General features: G+C 37.9%; 1 protein-coding gene across 4 annotated transcripts in view; it reads right to left on the minus strand.

Annotated features, from left to right (window-relative positions):
- Positions 1-13,453, minus strand: part of RNF19A (ring finger protein 19A, RBR E3 ubiquitin protein ligase) — a 57,224-nt gene extending 43,771 nt beyond the window's left edge. Inside the window, exons 1-2 of one of the 4 annotated variants that reach the window (XM_016129768.2) lie at positions 13,211-13,453; positions 10,811-10,918 (exon numbers count right to left, since the gene is read on the minus strand). The gene's annotated coding sequence lies outside the window, so the exon portion shown is untranslated. Of the gene's footprint in view, positions 1-10,810; positions 10,919-12,568; positions 12,740-13,210 lie in introns of those variants that run through there. The other 3 variants (XM_016129769.2, XM_016129771.2, XM_016129770.2) reach the window with 3 other exon arrangements.
- Positions 13,454-20,761: the final 7,308 nt, after the last annotated feature.

Genomic DNA, 20,761 nt, shown 5'->3' on the forward strand with positions numbered 1-20,761 from the left:
CACCCACATGTTTCTTTGTCTGAGTGAGAAATAGACTTTTATTGTGTTCCACCATGAAATTCTGGAATTGTCTGTTTCGCACACAATTATCGTACCCACCTTATGGAGAGATATAATATGAGCAGCTTCGGATATAAGATAATATGAGATAATTTAGAGTAGCTTGGGGGAAAATTGTTTTTAACTACTATACAATATGGGGTAATGATAGCATGTATTTTATTCAGAGAGTAAAGCACAGACTCTGGAGTCACAAAGTTTAGATTTAAGTTCATTCTCTGACACTTATTAGCTAGTTGTGTGACATTGGGTTAAATTAGTAAGATAGTTTCTTCAACTGTAAACTAGAAATAATAATACCTACAGTCCACAAGATTATTGTTAGAAGTAAAATAACATACATAAAGAATCCAGCATAGGATACGGCACATATTAATCATTTAACAAATATTGGCTATGACTATTATAAATATGAGTAGATGGCACAAATGCAACTAAATCACTTACTGAATAAAACTGTTGGAAGGACTATCACACTTAAGGGTAGAAAAAAAAAATGAAACAAACAGTTGGCTCTGAAATGGCTTTTCTACTGTAATCAGAATAGCTAGCTACTTGAAAGTTTGGAATACACCATTATAGCACAAAAATGTCTCCAAGGTAAATGTAACTAATGTTTCCAGTCTTATGTTTATATAGCTACAAATATACCTCAAGTGCTCTTTTGAATATTAAAAATGGAATAAATAACTTCAACTTAACTACTTACAAAAGGGGAAGCAGGAGTAATTTAGCAGATCATTAGCATAGGCAAGTACCAGTTTCCAGCAAGCTTTTTGGAAAGTGAATGCTTACCAAGACTCAAAGATACTACCTTGAACTCTATCTTTAAGATATTTTCTGTATCTACCCAAACCAGCAACTAACAGTTCACAATAAACTATTCCCATGTGCTACAAAGCCTCCCCAAAGAGATAGTTCTTAAACAGCTTCACAGACACACACCTGCCACACTTACCTATTTAAGCCTATTTCTGATTGGGAGGTAGAACAGTATGGTACTTTGTGGTTTAAATAATACTCATTAAAAGTAATATTCCTTACTCAATCCATTACAAAAACCAAGCTGCTGCAGAAAGAAAAAGTCATTCATTCCATTTTTCAATTAAAAAAAAGATTAAAAACATTTTGACTAGTTCATTCCAGGCCCACTTTGCTCAGCAGAGCAAACAATACAGAGTAGGAAATAGCAGGGGAAAAAAGCATAACGCAAAATGCCAGGTGTGATGGGAGTATCCAGACATAAAAAGTTTTGGTTTTAAAAAAGATATAGCTGTCAAAAATTTTTTGAACTAGTTAAAATACTCATTGCTACAGATCAACAGAAGGGAAATACTAACTTAGTCCAGTATCTTAGCCAAATCTACTTTTTTGAATTTCAATTTCCTTATTTGAAAGTGAAAGTGACTGTACCAGATTACGTCTGAAGTTCCCTAGTTCTAAAATACAAATACCTAGACAGTTTTAATACGAAGCATACTCTGGGGTTAAAAGTGGATAATTAAAATGTCCTGAGATAAAATGTCCCTTTAAAAATGTCTCTAAATTATTTAAAATGTTAGTGTACTCTCTGTCTTAGTAAATCCAGTGGAACAAGTATAATCTTTGCGAACTGAATCTTACAAGCTAAATCATTAATCTGAATAATTCTATTATTTAGACAATTATTAGGATGTATTAAGTGTTTGGGTTAATTTTGTCCTAACCACTTCTTCTGGAATTTTTTTTTTTAAATAAAAATTATTGATAATAGCAGCATCTTGCCTCTTCAATTTTGGAAGTTCATTTGCCTCTTTCTCCTAAAGAACATGAGGGGTAGGGGAAAAGACATCTAGTTAGGTAAATCATTGTGTATGTGTGTGTGTAATTTTAAGATATATGTACACAAAGAGGTAGAGTATATGCTGGAAGAGCAGCTGTTTGGTCGAAGTCCTAGAAGCTATTTTAAAAATTTTCTTCAAATTATAAAGTAAGTCTCGAAAGGAATAAAATCTCTTGGGAAACAAGAGGCACAATAAGCAAAATGTGCCTATTTTCCTTTGGATACACAGCATTCGGATAGCCTTTCTTTAAACATGTCTCCCCAAAATAAGATCAAAACTGAAATACAAAATGAAATACTTATTAATTATAAGGGAAGAAAACAAGGGAGTATTTTCTAAAGAAAACAGATGAATCTAGGTAAGAATTACAAAACAGGTAGACAATCATAAGGTTGACTATTATTATGATTTTCTCATCAAGGATTCAAGAGAAACAAAATAGGTTTAACTACAATTCTAAAACATACTATTAAATTAGATGCATTAGATATTTAACTACATACTCCTGGAAAGCACCGACCTAAAGACCAATCTTTAAAATCAGCTATGGAGTGGTCACTTAAGTAAGTCATAGAGATACAAAAAGTAAAAAGGCTACAAACCTGGAACTATTTCTCAAATACTGGTCATGCACAGGTGCATCTGCTAGAATACCCATTTTCTCTCAGAACGCTGCACCAGCTTTATTTGGCTGTGGAACCTATCCTTCTAGTGATGCTAATGCTCTAATTTAACCTGTACATTTTATGAGTGAGAAAACTGTAGTCTAGGGCTACTGAGTCCAATATATCATTATTAGACATGAATCTACTTACATTGAAATCAAAATTTTAAAAAAAATTAAGTTTCTCAGTTGATCAGTCATATTTCAAATGCTCTACAGTTGTATGTGGTTGCTGGCTACTATACTGGACAGTATAGATCTACAATAGTTCCATTACCGCAGAAAGTTCTATATTGAACAACAGTAGTCTAGAGATTATAATACGGCATCTGTATATTGCATTGTTAATCATCTGGTTTCTGAATGATAACATTAATCTTTTTATTAAGATCTGCTTACAAATCTCCATTTGCTTATAATAAATTTTAAACTTTGCATGGCACTGAAAGCCTTCCACAATCTAACCTTAATTTCTCTCACCTGTCTCCTACATAAAAACCAGAGTCTAAACAAATGATCTATTTATTAAATATATCAACAAAATACAGTTTCACCTCCATGACCTCTCCTATGCCTTTGTCTCTGACTGACTGGAATACTCTTTTCCATCTTCTCTGCTTATCTAAAGTCCTACTTTTCTTTCAAGGCCCAACTCCTATCTTATCTCCACAAATCATTTTATGTCAGTAATTATAATAAACTACTAGAAATGGTTTCATACTTTTATATAAAAGTTTATAAATTTATGAATACTTCATCTAAATATTTTACTATGATTCTTTGTTAGAATGTGGGGGAAAAGCAGAGTAAAGGAGATCAGGAATGTGTGAATGTCTGGTACTGATTACAATTTTTAAAAGTGATCAGACTTTACAGAAAAGACATTTAAACAGAAACTTAAAAGAAGTAAAGGAGTGAGCCATGTGGAAATCTGAGGAAAGAGCACCCAAGGCAGAGAGAGTAGCCACTATAAAGGTCCTAAGGCAGGAATGTGCCTGGAATTATCAAGGAATAGCCTGGAGGCCAGATGTGGCCAAAGGGAAATAAACGAGCAAGGAAAAAAAAATGAGACAGGTCAATATAAAGGGGCCAGACCATGTGGGGCTTTACAAGCCATTGCAGGGGCTTTGGCTTTTATTCTAAGTGATATAGGAAAACTTCTAGGCCCTCTAAACAGAGATAGTTTAAAAATTGAATAATTTTATTTATTTGTTTATTTATTATTTATTTCATGGAGTGGGCAGACCAATCAGCTTTTATTTTTTTAGAAACTGAGTAATTTAAAGGAATAATTGTGGTGTTAAGAATTAATGGAAAGAAGTGGGCATGGGCAGAAACATGGGAAACCATTTAAAGGCTATAGAAATAATGTAGGAGAGAGATAAAGATGGGTTTATCAGTGGAGGTGAAAAATGTATGTTTTGATGCATGTTTTGAAGGTAGAACTGATAAGATTTCCTGATGGATTCCAAGAGAATTTTGTCCTGATTAACCAGAAGGCTGAAACTGCTATTCACTGAAATGGAGAAAGCTGTGTAAAGAACAAGTTTTAGGAAGAAGCTAAAAGCTGGAGTTCATTTTCAGACATTTAAGTTCAAGATGTTTCTTATATCTTAGGTGGGAAATCCAAATACCTGTTTGACAAGCCAAGAGTTAAGGGAAAAAGTCTGTTCTAGAGATAAAAATTTGGAGTCATGATACAGATGGTGTATAAAATCATGAACATGGATGAAATCACCAAAGGAGTAAATATAGAACAGTAAGGACTGAGCCCTGTGGCATTCCAACATTAAGATGTTGGGAGAAGAGAAGGATCCAGTAAAGGATGGAGAAAAGGTAGAAGCGGGATTTTTTAGGAATTACACCTCCAGAAGACAAAACCTGTTAGTCTATTCCCATCGGTATTTTACTCATCCCCTCCCCTAAATGTAAACTATGTCTTAAGAAGTCAAGAGCAAAGAAGGGGTAAACTAGGAGTAAAGGAATGACATTACAAAAAATAACAATGTACCATACAAGATATAACCTATTTCTTAAGTGTGTTGAGACTTACAGGTATTAAGATACTTCCTCTGATATTTCTAAGGATTAGAATTCTAAATGAAGGACTATCTAGTCTCTGATATTCACAACACAGGGTATAAAATAAAGATAAGATTTTTGGTTTATTTACTAAAGACTTTTGACTATAAATTTCCTGTGGCTGCTGTAACAAATTACCACAAAGTAGGTGGCCTAAAACAACAGAAATTTATTTCTCAGAGTTCTGGAGGCTGAAAGTCCAAAATCCAACAGGGCCATGCTTCCTTTTGGAGCTGCAAGGGAGAATCTATTCTTTGCCACTTCCAGCTTCTGGTGACTACAAGCATTCCTTGGCTTGTGGCCACATTACTTCAATCTCTGCTTCTGTGGTCACAATGCCTCTTCCTCTTCTTTTGCCTATAATTTCCCCCTTTGCTTTCCCCTAATGAGGACACTGTCACTGGATTTTGGACCCACCTGGATAATCCAGGATGATTTCATCTCAAAATCCTTAACTTAATTATATACAAAGACTCTTTTTCCAAATAAGATATCATTCACAGGTTCCAGATATTAGGGTGTGAACATATTGAATGACCACCATTCAACCTACAATATGATTCCAGAAATTTCTGCTAAGGGCATCAGTAAAGTGGGTTTTGTTTATGCAAAAAGTCAAAAGATGTTCATCCATAATTTAAAAAAAAGTTTTTCTATATCTATTTGATTTGACTATGTATATAATTTGGCTATATTTGGCTATAAATAACTGCTTACTCAAGTAACCACTGCCATGCTGGTTTGGGTAAAAGAATTAGTCATTGTACTACACATCAACACACCCTGTGATGACAGGCTTTTCTAAATTATTTACTTTCCCCACTAACATGCACTTATCAGTCCCACCTCCCCTTTCCAAAGGATCTTATTTCACATGCCTATATAAGAAGCATCAGTTATTCACACAAACAAAAACTGAAGGACAGATTAGTTCAGGCAATACTTAAATAAATTAGAGGTTTAAAATCTGGTGCTCAAACAGATCTAGTCACCTTTCCTGATTATGTATGTTACAAGAACACCTTGTATTGATTTATACATTGTAACTGATTCCAATGCGAGAGATAACAGGATCTCCATATGCATTTGTCAGTCTCATGGGGACTTATTCCTTTTGTTTTTATACTGATATTTGCTATGACAACTTCCTAATAATTAAAAAGAATTTGCAACCGTCTTGTCTGAGTAGTTGAGTGTTTCAAAGACATAATTTATACTACTCCAGTATCGATATATGAAAGCACATTCTCCCTCATTTTACAAAGAAGGAAAGAGAGTGAGGCAGTCATTTCAGGGGAGTTGTAAAACAGAGAAATCAGGTATCCTGACTTTCAATTCAACTCAGTAATTCCAGTTAAATGACATATGTGCTTCTGTATTTGGTCTCAAAACACATGTCAATCAGTTAGAAAAAGTATCAAAAAGACAAAGAAGAATTTCTGTGTGTGTGTTTGTGTGTGGGGGGAACATTTCATACAAAATGCCCCTAGAGCTATGCTGTCCAGTATAAACACATACTGGATTTAAGACTTGGTATGAATAAAAGAATCTAAAGTCAATCATTAATATACGATGAAACAATATTTTGATTATGTTGGGTTAAATATATTATGAAAATTAATTTCACTTGTTTATTTTTACTTTTTAATGTGGCTAACAGAAAATCTTAAATTACACTGATGACTCATTATACTTCTATTAGATAGCCCTGATGTAGATAAAGTTATGAAATAGATACCTTACAGGAAATTGAAACTATCACCAAAAACATCCCCAAAATTAAAAGTCCAGGACTAGACGGCTTCTGTAGAGAATTCTACCAAACAGTCAAAGAAGACTTAATACCTGTCCTTCTCAAAGTCTAAAAATACTGAAGAAGAGGCAATATTTCCTAACTCATTTTATGAGGCCAATGTTACCCTGATACCAAAGCCTGGCAAGGATAACACACACACACAGGCAAACTACAGACCAATACCTCTGATGAATACAGATGCAAAAATCCTAAATAAAACACTAGCAAATCGAACACAATACATTAAAAAGCTAATATATCATGATCAAGTGGGGTTGATTCCAGGGGCACAGGATGGTTCAACATCTGCAAACCGATGAATGTGATACACATTAATAAAATAAAGGATAAAAATCATATGATCATATCAAAACAAGCAGAAAAAGCATTTGACAAGTTACAACATCCACTCATGATTAAAACACTCAATGGGTATAGAAGAAAAGCACCTAGATATATAAAGGCCATATGTGACAAGCCCTCAGCTAATATCATACTCAATAGCGAAAAACTGAAAGCTTTTCCTCTAAGGTCAGGAACAAGATAAAGATGCCCACTCTTACCACTGTTATTCAACACAGTCCTGAAAGCCCTAGCCAGAACAATCAGGAAGAGAAAGAAATAAAAGACGTTCAAATTGGGAATGAAGAAGTAAAACTGTTGCTTTTTTGCAGACATGATTCTTTATATAAAAAACTCTAAAGACTCGGCTAAATGAGAATGAGGAGCTCAGCACAGGGATGCAGTTAGCATTAATATGATGGCTAAGTGGAGGGCCAGGGGAGGGAGGGAGCAATTGGAGGAATTGTTTTATGAACAATATAGATGTCTAACCAATGTACTGTATACTTGAAACTAATTTAAATAAATAAATTTATTTTTAAAAGACTCCATCTCCCAAAAACTATTAGAAACAATAAAAAAGTACAGTAAAGTTGCAGAGTACAAAATCGATGTACAAAAATCCACTGCATTCCTACATACTAACAATGAAATTTCAGAAAGAAATGAAAAACAATTCCTTTTGCAATTTCAACAAAAAAAAAGAGAATAAAATACCTAAGACTAAATGAAGATGTGAAGAACCTATACACTGAAAATTATTAAAATATTATTCAAAGAAATTGAAAACAAAGAAATGGAAAAATATTCCATGTTCATGGATTAGAAGAATCAATATAGTTAAAATGGCCATATTACCCAAAGCAAAATACAGATTTAATGCAATAACCATCAAAATCCCAAAGACATATTTTTAAAAAGTAGAACAAACAATCATCAATTTGTATGGAACCACAAAAGTCTCCAAATTGCCAAAGCAATCCTGAGAAAAAAGAACAAAGTCAGAGGTATCACACTCCCTGACTTTAAATTATATTACAAAGCAATAATAATCAAAACAGTATGGTACTGATACAAAAACAGACACACACAGCAATGGAACATAACTGAGAGCCCAGAAATAAACCCACATATATATGGGCAAAAAATTTTCAACAATGGAGCCAAAAACATACAATGGAGAAAAGAAAGCCTCTTTAATAAATGGTGCTGGGAAAATTGGAAAGTCACATGCAAAAGAATGAAACTCGACTGCTATTTGTCACCATACACCAGAATTAACTCAAAATGGTTCAAGGGCCTGTATATAAGACCTGAAACAATCAAATACAAAGAAAACAGAAGGTTCTAAACTTAGAGACCTTGGTCTTAGAGAGGATTTTATGAAATTGGCCTCAAAGGCAAGGGAAGTAAAAGCAAAAATAAATGAGTAGGGCTGTATCAAACTAAAAAGATTCTGCACAGCAAAAGAAATGAACAACAAGACAAAAAGGCACCCTACCAAATGGGAGAATACATGTGCAAACAATACCTCCGATAAGGGGTTAATTTCCAAAATATATACATAACTCATACAACTCAACAACAAATAAACAAATGATCCAAATAAAAAACAGGCAGAGGACCTGAATAGACACTTATCTCAAGGAGTCATACAAATAGCCAACAGATATATGAAAAGATGCTCAACTTCACTAGCTATTAAGGAAATGCAACTCAAAAACCACAATGAGACATATCACCTCACATCTGTTAGAATTGCTATTATATAAGACAAGTAATAACAAGCGTTAGGTTTAGGTTGTGGAAATAAAGGAACCATCATACAATGCTGGTGGGAATATAAACTGGTACAATCACTATGGAAAACAGTATGTAGGTGCCTCAAAAAATTAATAGAGTCACCACATAACCCAGTAATCAACCTCCTGGGTATCTAACTGAAAAAATTTGAAAAGACTTATTCATAAAGATATATGTACTCCTATGTTCACTGCAGCATTATTCACAGTGCCCAAGACATGGAAACAACCTAAGTGTCCTTCAAGAGAGGACAGATGATTGGATAAAGAAGATGTGATACATATATACAATGGAATACTACTTAGCCATAAGAAAAGATGAAATACTGCCATTTGAGACAACATGGTTGGATCCTGAGAATATCATGCTAAGCAAAATCAGTCAGACTGAAAAAAGTCAAGAACCATATGATTTCGCTCATATGTGGGATATAAAACTAAAATCAACAAACGAAACAGAAAACAAACTCATAGATGCAGACAATGGTCTGGTGGCTGCCAGAGGGAAAGAGGGGTAGGGGAGAGGTAGACAAGAGTAAAGGGGGTCAATATATGTTGACAGGAGATTTGGCTTTGGGTGGTCGACACAATGCAATATACAGATGATATAGAATTTTACACCTGAACCCTGTGTAATTTTTTAACCAATGTCACCCCAATAAATTTATTAAAATTACTCTTCCACACAATAAATAGATACATTACATTATACATACTTTATTCAGCAGCACTTACTCAAAATCTATTATTGTCAGGTTTTATGCTAAGCGCTGAGACCTTAAGACTGAACAAAGAGAATGGTCCCTGCCATCATAGAGTTATATTATCTCCTACACTTCTACCGTATATTTCACATATTTCATTTGTAATAATGCATAAGAATTTAGATTATTGTGCTATATAATATTTATCTGGAAGCCTAATACTATCATATTCCCAATAGCTTTTCTGGGTTTTTTTTGTTGTTGTTGTTCCTTCCCTTTAACTAGTTTGCTCCCTTCCTTACAGCTCACCTCTACAAGATTGTTTCTTCAACTGGCAGCCTGCCTGCTATTCACATTACAGCAGAGCTATTTATACTTTCAGGGGTCTCCAGAGAAGGACAAAAGTTGAAGATTGTTAAGTGTACATAATTTTAAGAGGCCAAGTCCAGCTTTTGGCTGGCTCCGACTGAGTTTTGAAGTTTCTTTCGGGCTTAAACGAAGTAGGGTGATTTTTAGCAGGCTTTTGCTTCATAATTCAATGCACAAACTTATTTGAGGGCCAAAAGAACTCATTAGTTTTGTCCCACTGAAGCTTTCACATAAGAAAACTCTCCCAAACAGGACTTCTAAAAACAAATTAACAAACAGTATATCTCTAGTAAATGATTTTTTAAAAATAAAATACTAGATAACATCAATGGGACAAGAATATCTAATACTTTTAAGGATAATGGCTTAGCTTCCAAGAAAATGTTACCAATAAACAAAATAATTGTTCAGCTTTTATTAACAGCTACAAAGAATATAAACAAAAACTACTTATCAAAAGGTGCTAAATTTTTCTACTTTAATATAAAAGTATTACTGACATACAATAGCTATTGAAGCAAATGAAATGCCCAAATAATGTCATTGCCTTTTTTGGTTGAAGTCTACCACCACCTGAAATACAGTTGTGTTTAGCAAAGGAATGTTATATCTCAGTCTTTAGCTGTGCAGGTATGGTTACATACATAGTTGTTTCAATGTCACACATCTTTTGTTAACTAACAAAAAACTGGTATTTTATAACTTTAAAGCAGAGGAAAAATAATTATTCCTGATTGGAGAAAAAAATTACCTAAGGAAAAATTAGCTATACTCTATAATCAGATTAACAATTTGCCAAAAAGGAGTAAACCCAAAATCCTGAAGCTAATATATTTCGTATACAATCATGAGTCCTTTAAGACTTTCATTAAACTACTAGTGACAGTATACCAAATATAATGGCATATCCAATCAAATATAAATTTAGAAATTCAACTTTTCTTTGGCCTTCAGTCTTGAATGGCCTAATTTTTATATGGCCCTCAAACAATAAAAGAGCATAAAGCTTAATCAGCACAAAACCAGCCAGTGACAATCAACTGTCACTTGTTAGTAGCATCAGAAAAACAAATAATAATTCTCTTGAGATTTTCTTTATAACCAGAGTAGAGAAGAAATATAAGGAGGCAATTTAGATATAAATGCAACAAAATTCATCTCCAGCTTACTCTGTGATCGGCTCTTGGCTAGGGACTTTTCCATGTTATCATCAATATTTGTCTTCCCTCTCCGTGAAAAACTCGGTCAGGGAAATACATTTTTCAACCCTCAGTGCCCTACAGATTAGATAAAAAAGAAAAGAAAAAAGCTGGGAGGAGGATGATCAGAAATCAAAGAACTTGTGATAAATCTAAATAAGTGTGTAAGATAAAATCAGAACCTGCCATAACATACAAGACATTCTTTCCAATGTTTAAAAAGTTGCTTCAAATTACCTGTCTCTAATTGCATCTAACAACCCCATAAGAACAAATAGTACCTTTCAATCCAATCCCATTAAAGAGAGGTGACCCCAAGTGTCTTACACTCACACCTGCAAAAATATTACTTTATGACATCCTCTAAAATTTGTGAAGTGTATTTAGTTCCCACTAAGATGCTGAGGTATCTTTAAAAACAGACACCAATTTTAGCCTCTTTCATATGTTAGAAAAAATATGGTTTCAGTTAGCCAAATTAAAAGGCACCCAAAATTCTACAAATCACCACCAAAATTTTTTAAAAATCCAGCACTGGTTAGATGACAGTAAAATGGACTGACTATTCTTTATACAAACTCTAACAATCAATTGAGGCATCCTACAAATGAAGCAATATTTCAAATAGTATTTAGAGACTAAGAATTGGGTTGTGTTTCAATTCCTGAAATAATGTTGCAGTTTTAAAAGCTAATCTTACTGGACTCCTCCTTGGAAGTCAGAGACATTGAAAAAATAAACACTATCGTTAGTTGCCAAATGTAATATTTTCCTCAGAAAGATACCTTGTGGTAACATTAAAATAGTTTCCAGACACATGAAATTTAAACTTAAGCGATATTGCATACTGTATTAACAGAATATTAAACTAACAAATAAAGTTTTTTAAAAATTGGTGCTACTGTTGCATAATTTGGTTTAAGTCTCAAGACTTAATTCTAAACCTTTACCACAGAATTGCACTTGAAAACACGAGTTAACAACAGATCATCGCCATTTTCTACATGGACAGTATTTATACTTTAATTCAGTTATGACAGAAAGATGTTAGGGAAGCATAAACTAATGTGGTAATAGCTTGAATTATAAACAAAAATAGAAAGATGCGCATTAAGATGATTAATGGCAAAACTGAAAAAGAAATTTAGGTATACCACCAGACTTCATACAACCGAAGGCGTCAATGAATCCAGGTTAAAATAAAAAGATAAAAATGAAAAGACAGCCACGTTTCTACCTTTTAAAAAGTGGACTGGAAAAGATCACAAACATTTTAAGGCAACCAGTCAGGAGAAAGGATTGCTGTTATGTCTCCACTGTTTACTAACATTTAAAACTAGCAATTCCAGCCAACACCTGGGTTTGAAAATTGCAGCGGCACTTAAACGCTGTCCTTTGCAACGTCAACCCAAGGGACTATTCTGCAACATTTTGAACGGTAAATATTAACCAGAACAAAGCACCGTTCTTTTATTTCTACCTTCAAGAGCCAATGGGAAAAAATTAAGACCTTGCTTTCTCCCATATATAACCTTAACCACTTTTCGCCCCTCTTTATTTACTATCCTATCGCGGGGTTAACGAACACTGCACTTCTTTCCATTAATGGAAACTGGTAAAGCAATGGCAGAGAGGAACCCAGTAGACATTATTTGCTGGGTGAAGGCTGAGAACTCCTTGAAGGTTTGGCAAGCGGGAGACAATACTAGGAGACCCCTATTAACATACTTTACTCCAAGGATACATCATTTTTCCTCTGTACAATCTCTGCTTTTGAAGGGGGTGGCAGTTCTCCCGATGGACCGCCCTGGTGCATGACTCCCTTTCCCCAGGGCCGCGGCAGCAGGGGTTTGGGGACTCTGGCCCCGACTCCAAATTTGCAGCGAGGCCCGGAAATCTGTCCCGTTAGAGCCGATTTCACCCATCAGGAATGCGCTCCGCCCCCGCCGCCTCCCCGCGGCGGCAGTCCTCGGTGTCGCCTACTTCAGGGGTCGGGGAAGTGCTCGAGGGGAGCGCCGCCTCGGCGCGTCACAACACTGCCGGGTCGGCCGCCTTCTCCACAGTCTGCCCCGGCCAAGACGGGGCTCGGGGCGGACCCCACACTCCACTTCAGGCCGCGCTGCCACCGAGGCGCCACAGCCGCGAGAGGGACGCGGAACCAGCCCGAGGCCTGACCCCTGGCTCCAGCACCAGCCCCAACTCCGCGCTCAGCACGAGAGGGGGCGCCTTTCCCGTGGGGTTTGCGAATCCATTTCCGTCTCGGGGAGGGGCGCGAGGGCAGCGGCCCTGCCAGAGCGCTCCGGATCGGAAACGGGAGCCGCCCCTGCCCTCCCGCTCCCGGGCGTAACCTCCCCCGGTGCTCCCCTGTACCTTCAACTCCTCAGAGAGGCGGCGGGCAAGCAGGCCCATCTCCCAGCGGCAGCAGCAGAAGCCCGAGGAAGTACGGAGGAGGGTCCCTCGGGCCTGCCGAGGCGCCTCTCGGCTGGGGCGGGGGGAACGGAGAGGAGGGGTACGGACCGCCGCTTTCCCGAACTCCTCCTCCGCAGTTCCGTCTTGACTGCTGTTGCCCCGAGCCAGCCCGCAACTGCCATTCTCCCCCTCCCTCGGCCCCCGCTGTCTCCGCCTCCTCCTCCCACTCCTTCCTCCAGCCCCCGCCCCGCCGCGCCCCGCCGCGCCCCGCCGCGCCGCCCGCGTTCCGTACGTCATGGCGTCACGCCCACTGGGAGCCGCCGCGGGCGGCCCTGGGACGCTGTCGTTCGCGTGCCCACGGTCGCCCCGTGCCCGCCGGGACCGCTCAGCCTGGGAGCCCCGTGACCCGGAGCGTGGCCACCCTGCCCGCGCCTGGCGCGGGGCAGACAGCGGCCCTGCTTGCCTCCCCGGCCCGCAGGACTTCGCCCCGAGCCGGCTGGGCTATGGGGCAGGTGTCTCCTCCAAGGACGGGTGGGGCTGCTTATGAGGCGAAGGAGGTTGCCAGGCTTGGGAACCCTGGCTTTTGACATTCGCAGGCCATTACACATTCATTCCTTTGTGTTATCACGATTCACCTGCTAGATTGGCAGCTCCAGGGAGAGCAGAACCGAAATGCTGCAGCGAATTTCTGCGGCTCTCCGCTAGAGAATGTCCTTCCATGAGAGTGGCGGCGCCCCCGCCCCCTCGTTCTTAGTTTTAGTAGACCCTAGTCTTCCGCGGGGGCTGCCAGGAGCAGCTCTTTAGCCACAATTTAACACCTTATGCGAGGGCTCAGAGACTATCTTACGCTTACCTTCCTCCTCCCAATATCAAAAAGTTGTTTATTCAGAATTCATTTTTCAGTCCTTATTGATAAATTCTGAATGACTTTAGCTTTGTCACATCCCCTCATATTCTTTAAGCCAGTCATATCCCCTTTGAAGTTTTTAATCCAAGTTTTTAATGTGACTTGGTATCAATTCTTAGGTGAATAAATACATTCAATCCAAGATCTGGTCCATTCCCTCCTACTTTATTTCTCTTCAAGATTTAGAGTCACTCTTCCTTGGAATACTTACTGAGAAATGGAATGTGATAATGCTGGACAGAATGTCCATTCACCATCTGTTACTTAACTAAATATATCACCCTTCAATACTTGTTTTAATGTGTCTGATTTAAATTAGAACCAAGGGGCCATGATCTTTCAGATAATGCTTGGTATCTTTGGTAACCCAGTAAATGTTTACCAACAAGAAAACTAAACAAACTAGGCAATTTAGGTCTAAGTATCTTTAACCATGAATCTTAAAAGCAAGTAATAATGTGTATGCTCATTTTCATTTATTGGAAATTTTTAAGCTATTGTGTATTCCTTTGAATGCTACCTGAAGGCTACCAGCAATTTAATCAATGGGATAATTTAAGCCTATAGGTAATACAAGAATAGCAACTTAAACGAATTTATGGAACAGTACCTTTACATAATATAATCCTTCTTAAAAATATGTCAACATGTTGAACAACATTTCAGAACAGATGAAACATTGCTTAGAAGGAAGTTTTGCGTAAAGAGGCTGTGCTAAGTGGGAGTGGTCTTAAACACTGTACAATTGTTATATTTTCCAGAGATGCCTTTTTCTGCTTATCTTCTTAAAAACTAGAGGGATTTCCTACTCTTCATTAAGGCAACATATATCTATTAAGAAAAAATGTCTGTTAAACATCTCCACTCGAATTCCCAGAGGAACCTCAAACTTAATCTGTCCAAGACAGATTTATCTTTTCATAATTTGCCTACGCCCAAGCCAGAAATCTAGGATTCTTCCCAGGAACTCTCTTTTTGGTCATTTCCAATTCATAATTAACCACCAAGTACTGCTTATTATACATACTAAACATCCCTGCACTCACTCTCCTGTATCCCTCTTCTGCCTTTTGATTTCAACTTTGGCTGCCCATTAGAATGCCCTGTGGAGCTTTTAAAAATCCCGATTCCCAGGCTGCATACACCAATTAAATCAGAATCTCTGAAGGTGGTGCTCAGGCATCGGTAGTTTTAAGATCACTCTCCAGGTGATTCCAATGCATAGCCAAGGTTGAAAACCACTGCTAGGGCCTCATCATTTCTCACCGGATTACTGCAAAAGCATAATAATTGGCCCCAGGTTGCCCTAATATTTGGCAACCTTCTCCCTTCTTTCTCTACTCTCTTCTACTTCATTTGACATCAATTCAATACATATTTATTGAGTGTCTGGTATGCTGGAGAGAGAAGGCACTGAGAATACAGCAATGAAAAGGACAGCTCTTGTTTCTACTTTCATGGAGCTTAATTTCGGGGAGTGGGGCACAGTTGGGGGAGGTAGAAAATACAACAAATAAAGAAAAGTAAATTAAGTTCTAGAGTAACATGCAGAAACCAGATAGGCTGTTACTTTACTTTGGTGTCCCAAACGAAAGTCCTCTGTTCTGACATTCAAGCTAGATTCTACAAGACAAGAAGAAGACAGTCATGTCGAGGGGTAGAAAAGTCAGAGGGAATAGCAGATGCAAAGATCCTAGTAAGACAAACTTGCCAAGTTCAGGCAGCTAGAGGCTGAAGCATAGTGAGTAAGGCGAATATGAATGGCATAGAGTTAAAGAGGTAGAGGGAGCCATATTATTTAAGACCTTTTAAGGTCATGCTAAGAAGAATTCTAAATGGTTGGTATAGTGTGTTATGAGACACAACAGATTTTTAAATAGAGTAAAAGCTGATTTACCTTTGAAAAGAATCACCCTGTTTGTTCTGCGAGAGAGCAAGAGCAGAAGCAGGGAGACCAATTAATATGCTAGTGCAAGAATCTAGGAAAGAAATCATAGTTCTCTGGGCCAAGGTGGATACTGTGGAGACTGAAGTAGATGGTTTCGGTAATTGTTTAAGAGGCAGAATATGTAAAACTTGCTTGGAACGGAGTAAAAGTGGGGAATGAGAGAAAAAGAACAATGAGGTTACAATAATAACTACCCTTTACCGAGGACGTACTACATGGCAGGTACTATTATAAAAGCATTTTATAAGTATTAAGCCATTTAATTAACATAACAGTCCAAAAAGGTAGGTACTATTATTAGCCCGTTAACAAATTAAGATCCGAGGCTCAAGAGGTTAAATAATTTGCTCAAGTTACATAGCCGGTAAGTGGTAGAGCTGGGATTTGACCCGTGCAGGCCTCCTGGCTCCAGCGCTCATACTCTTCTCCCACTCTGCCCCAACCCCTCCATTGGTGTCAAAAGTGAAAATATTTTCATCCATACTAAGCTATTTGCAGTACCACACAGCCTCTCTCCTTTCTCCCTTCTTCTCCTTCCCCTTCCTCTTCTCCTCTCCTTCTCCTTCTCCTTCTCCTCCTACTCCTGCTCCTCTTTCTCCCACCCCTCCCCTCTCTTCTGTTCTCTCTTACATGTGAACATCTAACTTTTTTCATTCGTGCCGTTTACATTTCCTAGAATGCCCTCTCCCTTCTCTTTTTCTGCCTGGCTTCATTTGTCAACGCTCCTGGGCCTTACAGGCTAAGTCAAGCCCATTTTCTCTGGCTCCACAACAATCCTGTGCTTTCCTCTATAATTTGCTGTGCAAAGCACTTTCCTATTATTTGTAAGTCTTTTCCACTAAACTTTCAAGGCCGGGAGCATAATGCCGGGGAGAGAGGAAGGAAGCAAGCAAAGATTCCTAGCCACACACACATGGCACACCTTCCCTGGACCCCAGGAGACAATAATATGGTAAAGCATTGTCGCAGCCTTCAAATAAGCTGGTACACTTGGCAGAGAAACAGATACAAAGAAAATTACTCTAATACAGGAGCCAAAATATGATAGAAACAACATGTAGAGGAGCACTGGACAGGACACTGGGGACAAGAAGCTTGCCTGAGGGTTGTTTCACTAGGAAAAAAAAATGCAACCAGGAATGGGAGCTTGGGGCTTTATTCCTACCATCACTGAATGTGATTTGGGGAGGCAGTCTTGGAACCTCATCCAGGAAGGCTTGGGAGAGTCTCAGTTGACACAATTGATTGAGGAAAGTGTTACTTTCTGACTGCTTACCCTTATCTGTCTTTATATGAATAAATTTACTGATTTCCAAGTTGGTTCATTTACCTTCCTGGCAGGGTCATAGAAATTTCTTCTTGTACAGTTCCCTCCTTTTTCTCATGTACAAGGTTTCAGAACTTATCCAGCTCTGGGACCTTGGGAAAGTTACACCAAACTTTTATGACCCACAATGTTGGGCCCAGTATGTAAAGCTGTGCAGGTTGTGTCCTGCCTACTGCAGGGGGTGCCACAGACACAGACCATACTAGGTACAGTGCCCCGCGGATGTGTTTTGCAGTGGCCCTGCCATAAAATAGGGTTAAAAATAATACCTACCCCATTGGGCTGTTCTCAGGACTAACTAAGTAAATGCAGGTATAACATTTAGGCTTGGCGTGTAGTAAATCAATAAATGTTAGCTACTGTTACTAGATAAAGAGAAGCTTGCTAGAGTTATTCCAGCTAAGATTTTTAAAAGGGGCTCATTTGTGTCCCTGCTTGGGTAGTTCTCTTAGTGTTAGGACTATACAGAGGACCATATAGAGAATCGGGAGAGGAGAGATCTTTTCTCTTTCAAATTGAGAACCTAGGTTTCTCAATGAGCAAACCATTCAGGTAACTGCAGCCTGAGCTTTTCTGATCATCCACTTTTCCTTCCTTTCCATCTCTTGCACCCTACCTTCCACAGGGGAACCGGCATTGTATCCTCCAGCGGGAAGGTTAGACTCCCTGAAAGACTATTTAATCAGGTGGTATTTAGGGTAATATTTCTCAAAGTGCAGGCTAGAACCTTATTACTAGAATCACCTGGAGTGCTTGTTGAAATAGATTTCTAGGTTCCATCTCAGACTAACAGAATCATCTGTAAGGTTAGGGTCCTGGAATCTAGTTTTTAAAAAATGCTCCAGATAATTCATAATATGTGTTTGAGAACTACAACTTAAGTGCTTTAGCCATTATGATAACATTCCAACTTCAAGCAGTTTTATTCCACTAGGTCTCTCATTGAGTCCTTCAGAAAGTAGTGTGTCTCTTTCCTCTTCACGGGACCCATCCAATTACCTACAACTATTTCACTGCCCCCCTCATCCATTACCAGAAGTAACGTCTCCTTTAACCTTTTTTTTTTTTTAATTATTTTTTATGGAGACTGAATCCTCAGGCTATCATTACCCATTGATTACTCCAGTCTTTCTTGATTATCTTCCCTGTTTTGCTGATGCATGAGCAAGCCTACCCCAGAAATCCTCAGAGTCCCCTATAACTAGAGCTGGGTAGACTTACTCCATGTTGGACAGGATGGATTTGGTTAACTAGGTCCACAGTGGTGGACTGTACTGGGAGCAGGATGTCAGTGAGTGATGAGCAAGAACTTAGAGTAAACATATGTCCTAGTTTGCTTAGAACAGTCCTGGCTTATACTTGTCCTGGGGGCTTAATAGTACCCCCTTTCACTCTCAAAAGATACTGGGTTAGACAATAAACTACATGGTCTTTCTGATAATGAATCCCATGTCAGGACCAACACTTGCAACCATAGCCCTGAATTGTGCCTAGACCACCCCCTTCCCACCCTCTCGGCCTCCATTCCCCTGCCATGGCTCCTTCCTCTCCTCAGATTTCCTTAATGAATTCACTTTGGTATAATACTTTGGGCCTACATTAAGGATTTATAGGAAAGTGCCACGAAATTTGTGGCTGTAATAATCTCTCTGACAATATCTGGAAAATTTTCCTTGGTTTTAGCACCTGGCACAGTTGTTATTTCCATTGTTTATTATCTCATTTGTTTTTGTCTTCTGGTTACCTAATTGTGGAACTGACATTATTTCCCTTGGCTGTGAGAAAGCTTAGAGCCATATATGTGGCCTCCTTCCGGCCTGTGTATACGATTAAACAGGAAGCACTTTATATACTTAACTTGCTCCTGACTTAAATCCTGTTTTCATTCCTTCGCTAACTTCAGACTTAATTTTTCTGGTGCTATATTATATTTATCTGCAAATCATCTTTTATCCTTTTTGAAACAAGGCAGCTATAAAAAATATGTATGAACACATGCCCACAAACAAACTGGTACTGATTGTTAGTTATATAACTGAAAGAGATTATTTTTAAATGTGTACAAAGAATAATTTCATCACTTACAAAACATAGTCTTAAGAAATAAATAGCACTTTAAGTAATGCTGGATTTAACATTCTTCAACTGTGTTATTATTTAGAAAGTAAAAAGCTTCCAAACAAAAGCAAACAAGAGATTAGATTAATTTCTAAGCTCAAGTATTTTTAGGTATGACCCAGAACCTTATACCAAATACTGTAACGAAGTACATTCACTATCAAAACTACATAGCCTAATTAGACAGCATTCAGGGGTGTTCATCTTTACAATAAAATTCTATGCTTTGGGAGATGAAGAAAGGGAGGAGAAGGGGAGTCAGGGAATCAGATTTGGGAATGTACAGTCCAGATAATAATGATGACCCATGAACAGGAGTCTTTGGCCAGAAGTGTGTGGCTTAAAACAATCTCCAGACAACTGTTCTTCCTGCTCCCTTGATAATATTGCAGAGTCTAGAGGACTGGTACTCTGTGGTTCGTAGCTAACATAAAACCATATTAAGAAATTTATCTTAGTGAAATCACTGAGGAATATGTTTTACAACTAATTTATTTTGGAGGTTTCCCTGAATTTGCGAGACTCAAAGCTAGACAGTCTATGTATGGCATACCAAGTTATTTTATGGATAAATTGGACATCCAGTTAAATCTGCTTCAAACAATTTTACCCTGAAACTATAGAGATCATGTTCTTTATAGTGATTTCTGCCCCTTTCCAGCATGAATTTTCCTAATTATCTTTCTTAAGATGGAAGTATTTTTTTAAATACAAAAGTTTTCTGAGAATAAGATAAGAAACCCATGTAGATACTGAAAGAACAAATATTATTTTCTCATATTTTTATTATTTTTTAAAGCAAAAGAAATGAGACATTATAGAGTTAAAGTCTACTTCCTCAGACCTGTCCTTTTCCTCCCAAGGCAATTGTTATCCTGAATGTTTTACCTTTCTGGGTGACATCTTTATCTTCTTATTACATAAATATATGTTCACAAATAACATATTCTGTTGTTTTATGTTCTAAACATAGTTTTTACTAAACAAAATTTTTACATAAATGACATTTTACCAAATGTTTTATCCTGCAGACCCCTTTTTTTTTTTCTTTACTCGAAATTGTTTTCAGGATCTACCCATCTTAATACATGGAACTCTAGTTCATTCATTTTAAGTCCTATATAAATGAGCATTCCTATACATGTTTCTTTTTGCACATTCGTGAGAGTTTTTCTAGAAGCAGAATTACTGGAGAAATTCTTTAAAAGTTAA

This window comes from Rousettus aegyptiacus, unplaced genomic scaffold, assembly GCF_014176215.1.
Source record: "Rousettus aegyptiacus isolate mRouAeg1 unplaced genomic scaffold, mRouAeg1.p scaffold_m13_p_15, whole genome shotgun sequence".
Classification (NCBI taxonomy): Eukaryota; Metazoa; Chordata; class Mammalia; order Chiroptera; family Pteropodidae; genus Rousettus; species Rousettus aegyptiacus.